Genomic DNA, 13,081 nt, shown 5'->3' with positions numbered 1-13,081 from the left:
GGAAGGAGCAGGCTGCGCGAGACTGGGAGACGCTACTGGCGCCTTCCTGGCCTCGGCTCCACTCCTGCCTTGCCTTTGCACCTAGTCCCCAGGCGTCCTTGCAGTGGCTTTAGGGGCCGGTGGGTAGCACACTGCCAAGGGCTCCAGCAGTGAGAGCTCTGTCATAGGGCAGGGAATGGCAACTGCAGGGCTCCTAGAGAGGTTGCTTGGCCGCCCAGACTCAGCACAGCACGGAGAGCACCAGGCTCCCAGGGCCCCTGGCTGGGGTCTGCAGCCCCACACACCCGGAGGCTGACTCCGTGAGCGCCCAGAAGGTGCCTGACCGATGTCATTTCCCGAGTGCTCTCCTCCCCTGCAGAGACGTGTGCAGGACGTTGGGGCCTGCCCCTGCGTGTCTGGGCTCCCGCCCACAGCCCCAGCTCAGGGGAAGCAGCCCCTGAGCCAAGACCTGCAGGAGGCGCGGGGGGTCCCTGCCTGGAAGCCACGTGCACAGTTCGCGGGGACGCGAGCCTCCTTGGGAAGAGTCGAGGGAGCCAAGCCGCTTGCAGCTGCAATCCCTGCTTGGGCGGAGCCGAGTGCGCCTCCAGTACAGCAGAGCTCCAGCTCTGCTCAGAGGCCGGATCTAGTCAAGTTGCTTGCGCGAGGCTGCTCTGCCCTGGGCGAGACTTGCCCAGGCTTGCCTCGCTGCTAGCCTTCCTGCCCAGGAAGGAGCAGGCTGTGCGATGCTGGGAGAGGCCACTGGCGCCTTCCTGGCCTCAGCTCCGCTCCTGCCTTGCCTTTGCAGCCAGGCCCCAGGCGTCCTTGGGGACGGCTTTGGGGTCGGTGGCTTGCACCCTGCCAAGCGCTCCAGCAGTGAGGACTCTATTAGAGGAAGGGGGGGGGGCAAGTGCAGGGATACCCCAGCGGTTGCTTGGCCGCCCAGACTCAGCGCCACACCGAGAGCACAAGGCTCCCAGGTCCCCTGGCTGTGGTCCGCAACCCCACACACCCGGAGGCTGACTCCGTGGGCACCCAGAATTTGCCTGACAGACGCCATTTCCCTAGGGCTCTCCTCCCCAGCAGAGACGTGTGCAGGTGGTTGGGGCCTGCTCCTGCGTGTCTGGGCTCCCGCCCACAGCCCCAGCTCAGGGGAAGCAGCCCCTGAGCCAAGACCTGCAGGAAGCGCGGGGCGCCCCCGCCTGGAAGCCTAGTGCACAGCATGCGGGAAGCTAGCCTCCTCGGGGGAAGAGGAGGCAGCCCAGCTGCGTGCGGCTGCAATCACTTCTTGGGCGGAGCCCAGTGCGCCTCCAGTACGGCAGAGCTCCAGCTCTGCTCAGAGGCCCGATCTGGCAGAGTTGCTGGCGTGAGACTGCTCTGCCCTGGGCGAGCCTTGCCCACACTTGCCTCGCGTCTAGGCTTCCTGACCAGGAAGGAGCAGGCTGCGCGAGACTGGGAGACGCTACTGGCGCCTTCCTGGCCTCGGCTCCACTCCTGCCTTGCCTTTGCACCTAGTCCCCAGGCGTCCTTGCAGTGGCTTTAGGGGCCGGTGTGTTGCACACTGCCAAGGGCTCCAGCAGTGAGAGCTCTGTCATAGGGCAGGGAATGGCAACTGCAGGGCTCCTCCAGCAGTTGCTTGGCCGCCCAGACTCAGCACAGCACGGAGAGCACCAGGCTCCCAGGGCCCCTGGCTGGGGTCTGCAGCCCCACACACCCGGAGGCTGACTCCGTGAGCGCCCAGAAGGTGCCTGACAGACGTCATTTCCCGAGTGCTCTCCTCCCCAGCAGAGACGTGTGCAGGAGTTTGGGGCCTGCCCCTGCGTGTCTGGGGTCCCGCCCACAGCCCTAGCTCAGGGGAAGCAGCCCCTGAGCCAAGACCTGCAGGAGGCGCGGGGCGTCCCTGCCTGGAAGCCACGTGCACAGTTCGCGGGCAAGCCAGACTCCTGGGAAGAGTCGAGGGAGCCAAGCCGCTTGCAGCTGCAATCCCTGCTTGGGCGGAGCCGAGTGCGCCTCCAGTACGGCAGAGCTCCAGCTCTGCTCAGAGGCCGGATCTAGTCAAGTTGCTTGCGCGAGGCTGCTCTGCCCTGGGCGAGACTTGCCCAGGCTTGCCTCGCTGCTAGCCTTCCTGCCCAAGAAGGAGCAGGCTGTGCGACGCTGGGAGAGGCCACTGGTGCCTTCCTGGCCTCAGCTCCGCTCCTGCCTTGCCTTTGCAGCCAGGCCCCAGGCATCCTTGGGGACGGCTTTGGGGTCGGTGGCTTGCACCCTGCCAAGCGCTCCAGCCGTGAGGGATCTATTAGAGGAAGGGGGGGGGGGCAAGTGCTGGGCTCCTCCAGCGGTTGCTTGGCCGCCCAGACTCAGCGCCGCACCGAGAGCACAAGGCTCCCAGGTCCCCTGGCTGTGGTCTGCAGCCCCACACACCCGGAGGCTGACTCCGTGGGCACCCAGAATTTGCCTGACAGACGTCATTTCCCTAGGGCTCTCCTCCCCAGCAGAGACGTGTGCAGGTGGTTGGGGCCTGCCCCTGCGTGTCTGGGCTCCCGCCCACAGCCGCAGCTCAGGGGAAGCAGCCCCTGAGCCAAGACTTGCAGGAAGCGCGGGGCGCCCCCGCCTGGAAGCCTAGTGCACAGCATGCGGGAAGGAGCCTCCTCGGGGGAAGAGTAGGCAACCCAGCTGCGTGCGGCTGCAATCACTTCTTGGGCGGAGCCCAGTGCGCCTCCAGTACGGCAGAGCTCCAGCTCTGCTCAGAGGCCCGATCTGGCAGAGTTGCTGGCGTGAGACTGCTCTGCCCTGGGCGAGCCTTGCCCACAATTGCCTCCCGTCTAGGCTTCCTGACCAGGAAGGAGCAGGCTGCGCGAGACTGGGAGACGCTACTGGCGCCTTCCTGGCCTCGGCTCCACTCCAGCCTTGCCTTTGCACCTAGTCCCCAGGCGTCCTTGCAGTGGCTTTAGGGGCCGGTGGGTAGCACACTACCAAGGGCCCCAGCAGTGAGAGCTCTGTCATAGGGCAGGGAATGGCAACTGCAGGGCTCCTCCAGCGGTTGCTTGGCCGCCCAGACTCAGCACAGCACGGAGAGCACCAGGCTCCGAGGGCCCCTGGCTGGGGTCTGCAGCCCGACACACCCGGATGCTGACTCCGTGAGCGCCCAGAAGGTGCCTGACAGACGTCATTTCCCGAGTGCTCTCCTCCCCTGCAGAGACGTGTGCAGGACGTTGGGGCCTGCCCCTGCGTGTCTGGGCTCCCGCCCACAGCCCCAGCTCAGGGGAAGCAGCCCCTGAGCCAAGACCTGCAGGAGGCGCGGGGGGTCCCTGCCTGGAAGCCACGTGCACAGTTCGCGGGGACGCGAGCCTCCTTGGGAAGAGTCGAGGGAGCCAAGCCGCTTGCAGCTGCAATCCCTGCTTGGGCGGAGCCGAGTGCGCCTCCAGTACAGCAGAGCTCCAGCTCTGCTCAGAGGCCGGATCTAGTCAAGTTGCTTGCGCGAGGCTGCTCTGCCCTGGGCGAGAGTCGCCCAGGCTTGCCTCGCTGCTAGCCTTCCTGCCCAGGAAGGAGCAGGCTGTGCGATGCTGGGAGAGGCCACTGGCGCCTTCCTGGCCTCAGCTCCGCTCCTGCCTTGCCTTTGCAGCCAGGCCCCAGGCGTCCTTGGGGACGGCTTTGGGGTCGGTGGCTTGCACCCTGCCAAGCGCTCCAGCAGTGAGGACTCTATTAGAGGAAGGGGGGGGGGCAAGTGCAGGGATACCCCAGCGGTTGCTTGGCCGCCCAGACTCAGCGCCACACCGAGAGCACAAGGCTCCCAGGTCCCCTGGCTGTGGTCTGCAGCCCCACACACCCGGAGGCTCACTCCGTGGGCACCCAGAATTTGCCTGACAGATGCCATTTTCCTAGGGCTCTCCTCCCCAGCAGAGACGTGTTCAGGTGGTTGGGGCCTGCTCCTGCGTGTCTGGGCTCCCGCCCACAGCCCCAGCTCAGGGGAAGCAGCCCCTGAGCCAAGACCTGCAGGAAGCGCGGGGCGCCCCCGCCTGGAAGCCTAGTGCACAGCATGCGGGAAGCGAGCCTCCTCGGGGGAAGAGGAGGCAGCCCAGCTGCGTGAGGCTGCAATCACTTCTTGGGCGGAGCCCAGTGCGCCTCCAGTACGGCAGAGCTCCAGCTCTGCTCAGAGGCCCGATCTGGCAGAGTTGCTGGCGTGAGACTGCTCTGCCCTGGGCGAGCCTTGCCCACACTTGCCTCGCGTCTAGGCTTCCTGACCAGGAAGGAGCAGGCTGCGCGAGACTGGGAGACGCTACTGGCGCCTTCCTGGCCTCGGCTCCACTCCTGCCTTGCCTTTGCACCTAGTCCCCAGGCGTCCTTGCAGTGGCTTTAGGGGCCGGTGTGTAGCACACTGCCAAGGGCTCCAGCAGGGAGAGCTCTGTCATAGGGCAGGGAATGGCAACTGCAGGGCTCCTCCAGCGGTTGCTTGGCCGCCCAGACTCAGCACAGCACGGAGAGCACCAGGCTCCCAGGGCCCCTGGCTGGGGTCTGCAGCCCCACACACCCGGAGGCTGACTCCGTGAGCGCCCAGAAGGTGCCTGACAGACGTCATTTCCCGAGTGCTCTCCTCCCCAGCAGAGACGTGTGCAGGAGGTTGGGGCCTGCCCCTGCGTGTCTGGGCTCCCGCCCACAGTCCCAGCTCAGGGGAAGCAGCCCCTGAGCCAAGACCTGCAGGAGGAGCGGGGGGTCCCTGCCTGGAAGCCACGTGCACAGTTCGCGGGGACGCGAGCCTCCTTGGGAAGAGTCGAGGGAGCCAAGCCGCTTGCAGCTGCAATCCCTGCTTGGGCGGAGCCGAGTGCGCCTCCAGTACAGTAGAGCTCCAGCTCTGCTCAGAGGCCGGATCTAGTCAAGTTACTTGCGCGAGGCTGCTCTGCCCTGGGCGAGACTTGCCCAGGCTTGCCTCGCTGCTAGCCTTCCTGCCCAGGAAGGAGCAGGCTGTGCGATGCTGGGAGAGGCCACTGGCGCCTTCCTGGCCTCAGCTCCGCTCCTGCCTTGCCTTTGCAGCCAGGCCCCAGGCGTCCTTGGGGACGGCTTTGGGGTCGGTGGCTTGCACCCTGCCAAGCGCTCCAGCAGTGAGGGCTCTATTAGAGTAAGGGGGGGGGCAAGTGCAGGGCTCCTCCAGCTGTTGCTTGGCCGCCCAGACTCAGCGCCACACCGAGAGCACAAGGCTCCCAGGTCCCCTGGCTGTGGTCTGCAGCCCCACACACCCGGAGGCTGACTCCGTGGGCACCCAGAATTTGCCTGACAGACGTCATTTTCCTAGGGCTCTCCTCCCCAGCAGAGACGTGTGGAGGTGGTTGGGGCCTGCCCCTGCGTGTCTGGGCTACCGCCCACAGCCCCAGCTCAGGGGAAGCAGCCCCTGAGCCAAGACCTGCAGGAAGCGCGGGGCGCCCCCGCCTGGAAGCCTAGTGCACAGCATGCGGGAAGGAGCCTCCTCGGGGGAAGAGTAGGCAACCCAGCTGCGTGCGGCTGCAATCACTTCTTGGGCGGAGCCCAGTGCGCCTCCAGTACGGCAGAGCTCCAGCTCTGCTCAGAGGCCCGATCTGGCAGAGTTGCTGGCGTGAGACTGCTCTGCCCTGGGCGAGCCTTGCCCACAATTGCCTCGCGTCTAGGCTTCCTGACCAGGAAGGAGCAGGCTGCGCGAGACTGGGAGACGCTACTGGCGCCTTCCTGGCCTCGGCTCCACTCCAGCCTTGCCTTTGCACCTAGTCCCCAGGCGTCCTTGCAGTGGCTTTAGGGGCCGGTGGGTAGCACACTGCCAAGGGCTCCAGCAGTGAGAGCTCTGTCATAGGGCAGGGAATGGCAACTGCAGGGCTCCTCCAGCGGTTGCTTGGCCGCCCAGACTCAGCACAGCACGGAGAGCACCAGGCTCCGAGGGCCCCTGGCTGGGGTCTGCAGCCCGACACACCTGGATGCTGACTCCGTGAGCGCCCAGAAGGTGCCTGACAGACGTCATTTCCCGAGTGCTCTCCTCCCCTGCAGAGACGTGTGCAGGACGTTGGGGCCTGCCCCTGCGTGTCTGGGCTCCCGCCCACAGCCCCAGCTCAGGGGAAGCAGCCCCTGAGCCAAGACCTGCAGGAAGCGCGGGGCGCCCCCGCCTGGTAGCCTTGTGCACAGCATGCGGGAAGCGAGCCTCCTCGGGGGAAGAGGAGGCAGCCCAGCTGCGTGCGGCTGCAATCACTTCTTGGGCGGAGCCCAGTGCGCCTCCAGTACGGCAGAGCTCCAGCTCTGCTCAGAGGCCGGATCTAGTCAAGTTGCTGGCGTGAGACTGCTCTGCCCTGGGCGAGCCTTGCCCACACTTGCCTCGCGTCTAGGCTTCCTGACCAGGAAGGAGCAGGCTGCGCGAGACTGGGAGACGCTACTGGCGCCTTCCTGGCCTCGGCTCCACTCCTGCCTTGCCTTTGCACCTAGTCCCCAGGCGTCCTTGCAGTGGCTTTAGGGGCCGGTGGGTAGCACACTGCCAAGGGCTCCAGCAGTGAGAGCTCTGTCATAGGGCAGGGAATGGCAACTGCAGGGCTCCTAGAGAGGTTGCTTGGCCGCCCAGACTCAGCACAGCACGGAGAGCACCAGGCTCCCAGGGCCCCTGGCTGGGGTCTGCAGCCCCACACACCCGGAGGCTGACTCCGTGAGCGCCCAGAAGGTGCCTGACCGATGTCATTTCCCGAGTGCTCTCCTCCCCTGCAGAGACGTGTGCAGGACGTTGGGGCCTGCCCCTGCGTGTCTGGGCTCCCGCCCACAGCCCCAGCTCAGGGGAAGCAGCCCCTGAGCCAAGACCTGCAGGAGGCGCGGGGGGTCCCTGCCTGGAAGCCACGTGCACAGTTCGCGGGGACGCGAGCCTCCTTGGGAAGAGTCGAGGGAGCCAAGCCGCTTGCAGCTGCAATCCCTGCTTGGGCGGAGCCGAGTGCGCCTCCAGTACAGCAGAGCTCCAGCTCTGCTCAGAGGCCGGATCTAGTCAAGTTGCTTGCGCGAGGCTGCTCTGCCCTGGGCTAGACTTGCCCAGGCTTGCCTCGCTGCTAGCCTTCCTGCCCAGGTAGGAGCAGGCTGTGCGATGCTGGGAGAGGCCACTGGCGCCTTCCTGGCCTCAGCTCCGCTCCTGCCTTGCCTTTGCAGCCAGGCCCCAGGCGTCCTTGGGGACGGCTTTGGGGTCGGTGGCTTGCACCCTGCCAAGCGCTCCAGCAGTGAGGACTCTATTAGAGGAAGGGGGGGGGGGCAAGTGCAGGGATACCCCAGCGGTTGCTTGGCCGCCCAGACTCAGCGCCACACCGAGAGCACAAGGCTCCCAGGTCCCCTGGCTGTGGTCTGCAACCCCACACACCCGGAGGCTGACTCCGTGGGCACCCAGAATTTGCCTGACAGACGCCATTTCCCTAGGGCTCTCCTCCCCAGCAGAGACGTGTGCAGGTGGTTGGGGCCTGCTCCTGCGTGTCTGGGCTCCCGCCCACAGCCCCAGCTCAGGGGAAGCAGCCCCTGAGCCAAGACCTGCAGGAAGCGCGGGGCGCCCCCGCCTGGAAGCCTAGTGCACAGCATGCGGGAAGCTAGCCTCCACGGGGGAAGAGGAGGCAGCCCAGCTGCGTGCGGCTGCAATCACTTCTTGGGCGGAGCCCAGTGCGCCTCCAGTACGGCAGAGCTCCAGCTCTGCTCAGAGGCCCGATCTGGCAGAGTTGCTGGCGTGAGACTGCTCTGCCCTGGGCGAGCCTTGCCCACACTTGCCTCGCGTCTAGGCTTCCTGACCAGGAAGGAGCAGGCTGCGCGAGACTGGGAGACGCTACTGGCGCCTTCCTGGCCTCGGCTCCACTCCTGCCTTGCCTTTGCACCTAGTCCCCAGGCGTCCTTGCAGTGGCTTTAGGGGCCGGTGTGTTGCACACTGCCAAGGGCTCCAGCAGTGAGAGCTCTGTCATAGGGCAGGGAATGGCAACTGCAGGGCTCCTCCAGCAGTTGCTTGGCCGCCCAGACTCAGCACAGCACGGAGAGCACCAGGCTCCCAGGGCCCCTGGCTGGGGTCTGCAGCCCCACACACCCGGAGGCTGACTCCGTGAGCGCCCAGAAGGTGCCTGACAGACGTCATTTCCCGAGTGCTCTCCTCCCCAGCAGAGACGTGTGCAGGAGTTTGGGGCCTGCCCCTGCGTGTCTGGGGTCCCGCCCACAGCCCTAGCTCAGGGGAAGCAGCCCCTGAGCCAAGACCTGCAGGAGGCGCGGGGCGTCCCTGCCTGGAAGCCACGTGCACAGTTCGCGGGCAAGCCAGACTCCTGGGAAGAGTCGAGGGAGCCAAGCCGCTTGCAGCTGCAATCCCTGCTTGGGCGGAGCCGAGTGCGCCTCCAGTACGGCAGAGCTCCAGCTCTGCTCAGAGGCCGGATCTAGTCAAGTTGCTTGCGCGAGGCTGCTCTGCCCTGGGCGAGACTTGCCCAGGCTTGCCTCGCTGCTAGCCTTCCTGCCCAAGAAGGAGCAGGCTGTGCGACGCTGGGAGAGGCCACTGGTGCCTTCCTGGCCTCAGCTCCGCTCCTGCCTTGCCTTTGCAGCCAGGCCCCAGGCATCCTTGGGGACGGCTTTGGGGTCGGTGGCTTGCACCCTGCCAAGCGCTCCAGCCGTGAGGGATCTATTAGAGGAAGGGGGGGGGGGGGCAAGTGCTGGGCTCCTCCAGCGGTTGCTTGGCCGCCCAGACTCAGCGCCGCACCGAGAGCACAAGGCTCCCAGGTCCCCTGGCTGTGGTCTGCAGCCCCACACACCCGGAGGCTGACTCCGTGGGCACCCAGAATTTGCCTGACAGACGTCATTTCCCTAGGGCTCTCCTCCCCAGCAGAGACGTGTGCAGGTGGTTGGGGCCTGCCCCTGCGTGTCTGGGCTCCCGCCCACAGCCGCAGCTCAGGGGAAGCAGCCCCTGAGCCAAGACTTGCAGGAAGCGCGGGGCGCCCAAGCCTGGAAGCCTAGTGCACAGCATGCGGGAAGGAGCCTCCTCGGGGGAAGAGTAGGCAACCCAGCTGCGTGCGGCTGCAATCACTTCTTGGGCGGAGCCCAGTGCGCCTCCAGTACGGCAGAGCTCCAGCTCTGCTCAGAGGCCCGATCTGGCAGAGTTGCTGGCGTGAGACTGCTCTGCCCTGGGCGAGCCTTGCCCACAATTGCCTCCCGTCTAGGCTTCCTGACCAGGAAGGAGCAGGCTGCGCGAGACTGGGAGACGCTACTGGCGCCTTCCTGGCCTCGGCTCCACTCCAGCCTTGCCTTTGCACCTAGTCCCCAGGCGTCCTTGCAGTGGCTTTAGGGGCCGGTGGGTAGCACACTACCAAGGGCCCCAGCAGTGAGAGCTCTGTCATAGGGCAGGGAATGGCAACTGCAGGGCTCCTCCAGCGGTTGCTTGGCCGCCCAGACTCAGCACAGCACGGAGAGCACCAGGCTCCGAGGGCCCCTGGCTGGGGTCTGCAGCCCGACACACCCGGATGCTGACTCCGTGAGCGCCCAGAAGGTGCCTGACAGACGTCATTTCCCGAGTGCTCTCCTCCCCTGCAGAGACGTGTGCAGGACGTTGGGGCCTGCCCCTGCGTGTCTGGGCTCCCGCCCACAGCCCCAGCTCAGGGGAAGCAGCCCCTGAGCCAAGACCTGCAGGAGGCGCGGGGGGTCCCTGCCTGGAAGCCACGTGCACAGTTCGCGGGGACGCGAGCCTCCTTGGGAAGAGTCGAGGGAGCCAAGCCGCTTGCAGCTGCAATCCCTGCTTGGGCGGAGCCGAGTGCGCCTCCAGTACAGCAGAGCTCCAGCTCTGCTCAGAGGCCGGATCTAGTCAAGTTGCTTGCGCGAGGCTGCTCTGCCCTGGGCGAGAGTCGCCCAGGCTTGCCTCGCTGCTAGCCTTCCTGCCCAGGAAGGAGCAGGCTGTGCGATGCTGGGAGAGGCCACTGGCGCCTTCCTGGCCTCAGCTCCGCTCCTGCCTTGCCTTTGCAGCCAGGCCCCAGGCGTCCTTGGGGACGGCTTTGGGGTCGGTGGCTTGCACCCTGCCAAGCGCTCCAGCAGTGAGGACTCTATTAGAGGAAGGGGGGGGGGGCAAGTGCAGGGATACCCCAGCGGTTGCTTGGCCGCCCAGACTCAGCGCCACACCGAGAGCACAAGGCTCCCAGGTCCCCTGGCTGTGGTCTGCAGCCCCACACACCCGGAGGCTGACTCCGTGGGCACCCAGAATTTGCCTGACAGACGCCATTTCCCTAGGGCTCTCCTCCCCAGCAGAGACGTGTGCAGGTGGTTGGGGCCTGCTCCTGCGTGTCTGGGCTCCCGCCCACAGCCCCAGCTCAGGGGAAGCAGCCCCTGAGCCAAGACCTGCAGGAAGCGCGGGGCGCCCCCGCCTGGAAGCCTAGTGCACAGCATGCGGGAAGCTAGCCTCCTCGGGGGAAGAGGAGGCAGCCCAGCTGCGTGCGGCTGCAATCACTTCTTGGGCGGAGCCCAGTGCGCCTCCAGTACGGCAGAGCTCCAGCTCTGCTCAGAGGCCCGATCTGGCAGAGTTGCTGGCGTGAGACTGCTCTGCCCTGGGCGAGCCTTGCCCACACTTGCCTCGCGTCTAGGCTTCCTGACCAGGAAGGAGCAGGCTGCGCGAGACTGGGAGACGCTACTGGCGCCTTCCTGGCCTCGGCTCCACTCCTGCCTTGCCTTTGCACCTAGTCCCCAGGCGTCCTTGCAGTGGCTTTAGGGGCAGGTGTGTTGCACAATGCCAAGGGCTCCAGCAGTGAGAGCTCTGTCATAGGGCAGGGAATGGCAACTGCAGGGCTCCTCCAGCAGTTGCTTGGCCGCCCAGACTCAGCACAGCACGGAGAGCACCAGGCTCCCAGGGCCCCTGGCTGGGGTCTGCAGCCCCACACACCCGGAGGCTGACTCCGTGAGCGCCCAGAAGGTGCCTGACAGACGTCATTTCCCGAGTGCTCTCCTCCCCAGCAGAGACGTGTGCAGGAGTTTGGGGCCTGCCCCTGCGTGTCTGGGGTCCCGCCCACAGCCCCAGCTCAGGGGAAGCAGCCCCTGAGCCAAGACCTGCAGGAGGCGCGGGGCGTCCCTGCCTGGAAGCCACGTGCACAGTTCGCGGGCAAGCCAGACTCCTGGGAAGAGTCGAGGGAGCCAAGCCGCTTGCAGCTGCAATCCCTGCTTGGGCGGAGCCGAGTGCGCCTCCAGTACGGCAGAGCTCCAGCTCTGCTCAGAGGCCGGATCTAGTCAAGTTGCTTGCGCGAGGCTGCTCTGCCCTGGGCGAGACTTGCCCAGGCTTGCCTCGCTGCTAGCCTTCCTGCCCAGGAAGGAGCAGGCTGTGCGATGCTGGGAGAGGCCACTGGTGCCTTCCTGGCCTCAGCTCCGCTCCTGCCTTGCCTTTGCAGCCAGGCCCCAGGCATCCTTGGGGACGGCTTTGGGGTCGGTGGCTTGCACCCTGCCAAGCGCTCCAGCCGTGAGGGATCTATTAGAGGAAGGGGGGGGGGCAAGTGCTGGGCTCCTCCAGCGGTTGCTTGGCCGCCCAGACTCAGCGCCGCACCGAGAGCACAAGGCTCCCAGGTCCCCTGGCTGTGGTCTGCAGCCCCACACACCCGGAGGCTGACTCCGTGGGCACCCAGAATTTGCCTGACAGACGTCATTTCCCTAGGGCTCTCCTCCCCAGCAGAGACGTGTGCAGGTGGTTGGGGCCTGCCCCTGCGTGTCTGGGCTCCCGCCCACAGCCGCAGCTCAGGGGAAGCAGCCCCTGAGCCAAGACTTGCAGGAAGCGCGGGGCGCCCCCGCCTGGAAGCCTAGTGCACAGCATGCGGGAAGGAGCCTCCTCGGGGGAAGAGTAGGCAACCCAGCTGCGTGCGGCTGCAATCACTTCTTGGGCGGAGCCCAGTGCGCCTCCAGTACGGCAGAGCTCCAGCTCTGCTCAGAGGCCCGATCTGGCAGAGTTGCTGGCGTGAGACTGCTCTGCCCTGGGCGAGCCTTGCCCACAATTGCCTCGCGTCTAGGCTTCCTGACCAGGAAGGAGCAGGCTGCGCGAGACTGGGAGACGCTACTGGCGCCTTCCTGGCCTCGGCTCCACTCCAGCCTTGCCTTTGCACCTAGTCCCCAGGCGTCCTTGCAGTGGCTTTAGGGGCCGGTGGGTAGCACACTACCAAGGGCCCCAGCAGTGAGAGCTCTGTCATAGGGCAGGGAATGGCAACTGCAGGGCTCCTCCAGCGGTTGCTTGGCCGCCCAGACTCAGCACAGCACGGAGAGCACCAGGCTCCGAGGGCCCCTGGCTGGGGTCTGCAGCCCGACACACCCGGATGCTGACTCCGTGAGCGCCCAGAAGGTGCCTGACAGACGTCATTTCCCGAGTGCTCTCCTCCCCTGCAGAGACGTGTGCAGGACGTTGGGGCCTGCCCCTGCGTGTCTGGGCTCCCGCCCACAGCCCCAGCTCAGGGGAAGCAGCCCCTGAGCCAAGACCTGCAGGAGGCGCGGGGGGTCCCTGCCTGGAAGCCACGTGCACAGTTCGCGGGGACGCGAGCCTCCTTGGGAAGAGTCGAGGGAGCCAAGCCGCTTGCAGCTGCAATCCCTGCTTGGGCGGAGCCGAGTGCGCCTCCAGTACAGCAGAGCTCCAGCTCTGCTCAGAGGCCGGATCTAGTCAAGTTGCTTGCGCGAGGCTGCTCTGCCCTGGGCGAGACTTGCCCAGGCTTGCCTCGCGTCTAGGCTTCCTGCCCAGGAAGGAGCAGGCTGTGCGATGCTGGGAGAGGCCACTGGCGCCTTCCTGGCCTCAGCTCCGCTCCTGCCTTGCCTTTGCAGCCAGGCCCCAGGCGTCCTTGGGGACGGCTTTGGGGTCGGTGGCTTGCACCCTGCCAAGCGCTCCAGCACTGAGGGCTCTATTAGAGTAAGGGGGGGGCAAGTGCAGGGCTCCTCTAGCGGTTGCTTGGCCGCCCAGACTCAGCGCCCCACCGAGAGCACAAGGCTCCCAGGTCCCCTGGCTCTGGTCTGCAACCCCACACACCCGGAGGCTCACTCCGTGGGCACCCAGAATTTGCCTGACAGACGCCATTTTCCTAGGGCTCTCCTCCCCAGCAGAGACGTGTTCAGGTGGTTGGGGCCTGCTCCTGCGTGTCTGGGCTCCCGCCCACAGCCCCAGCTCAGGGGAAGC

The sequence above is a fragment of the Budorcas taxicolor genome, chromosome 2 (genome assembly GCF_023091745.1).
Source record: "Budorcas taxicolor isolate Tak-1 chromosome 2, Takin1.1, whole genome shotgun sequence".
NCBI classification, from domain to species: domain Eukaryota; kingdom Metazoa; phylum Chordata; class Mammalia; order Artiodactyla; family Bovidae; genus Budorcas; species Budorcas taxicolor.
Note: the sequence above shows the minus strand (reverse complement) of the source record.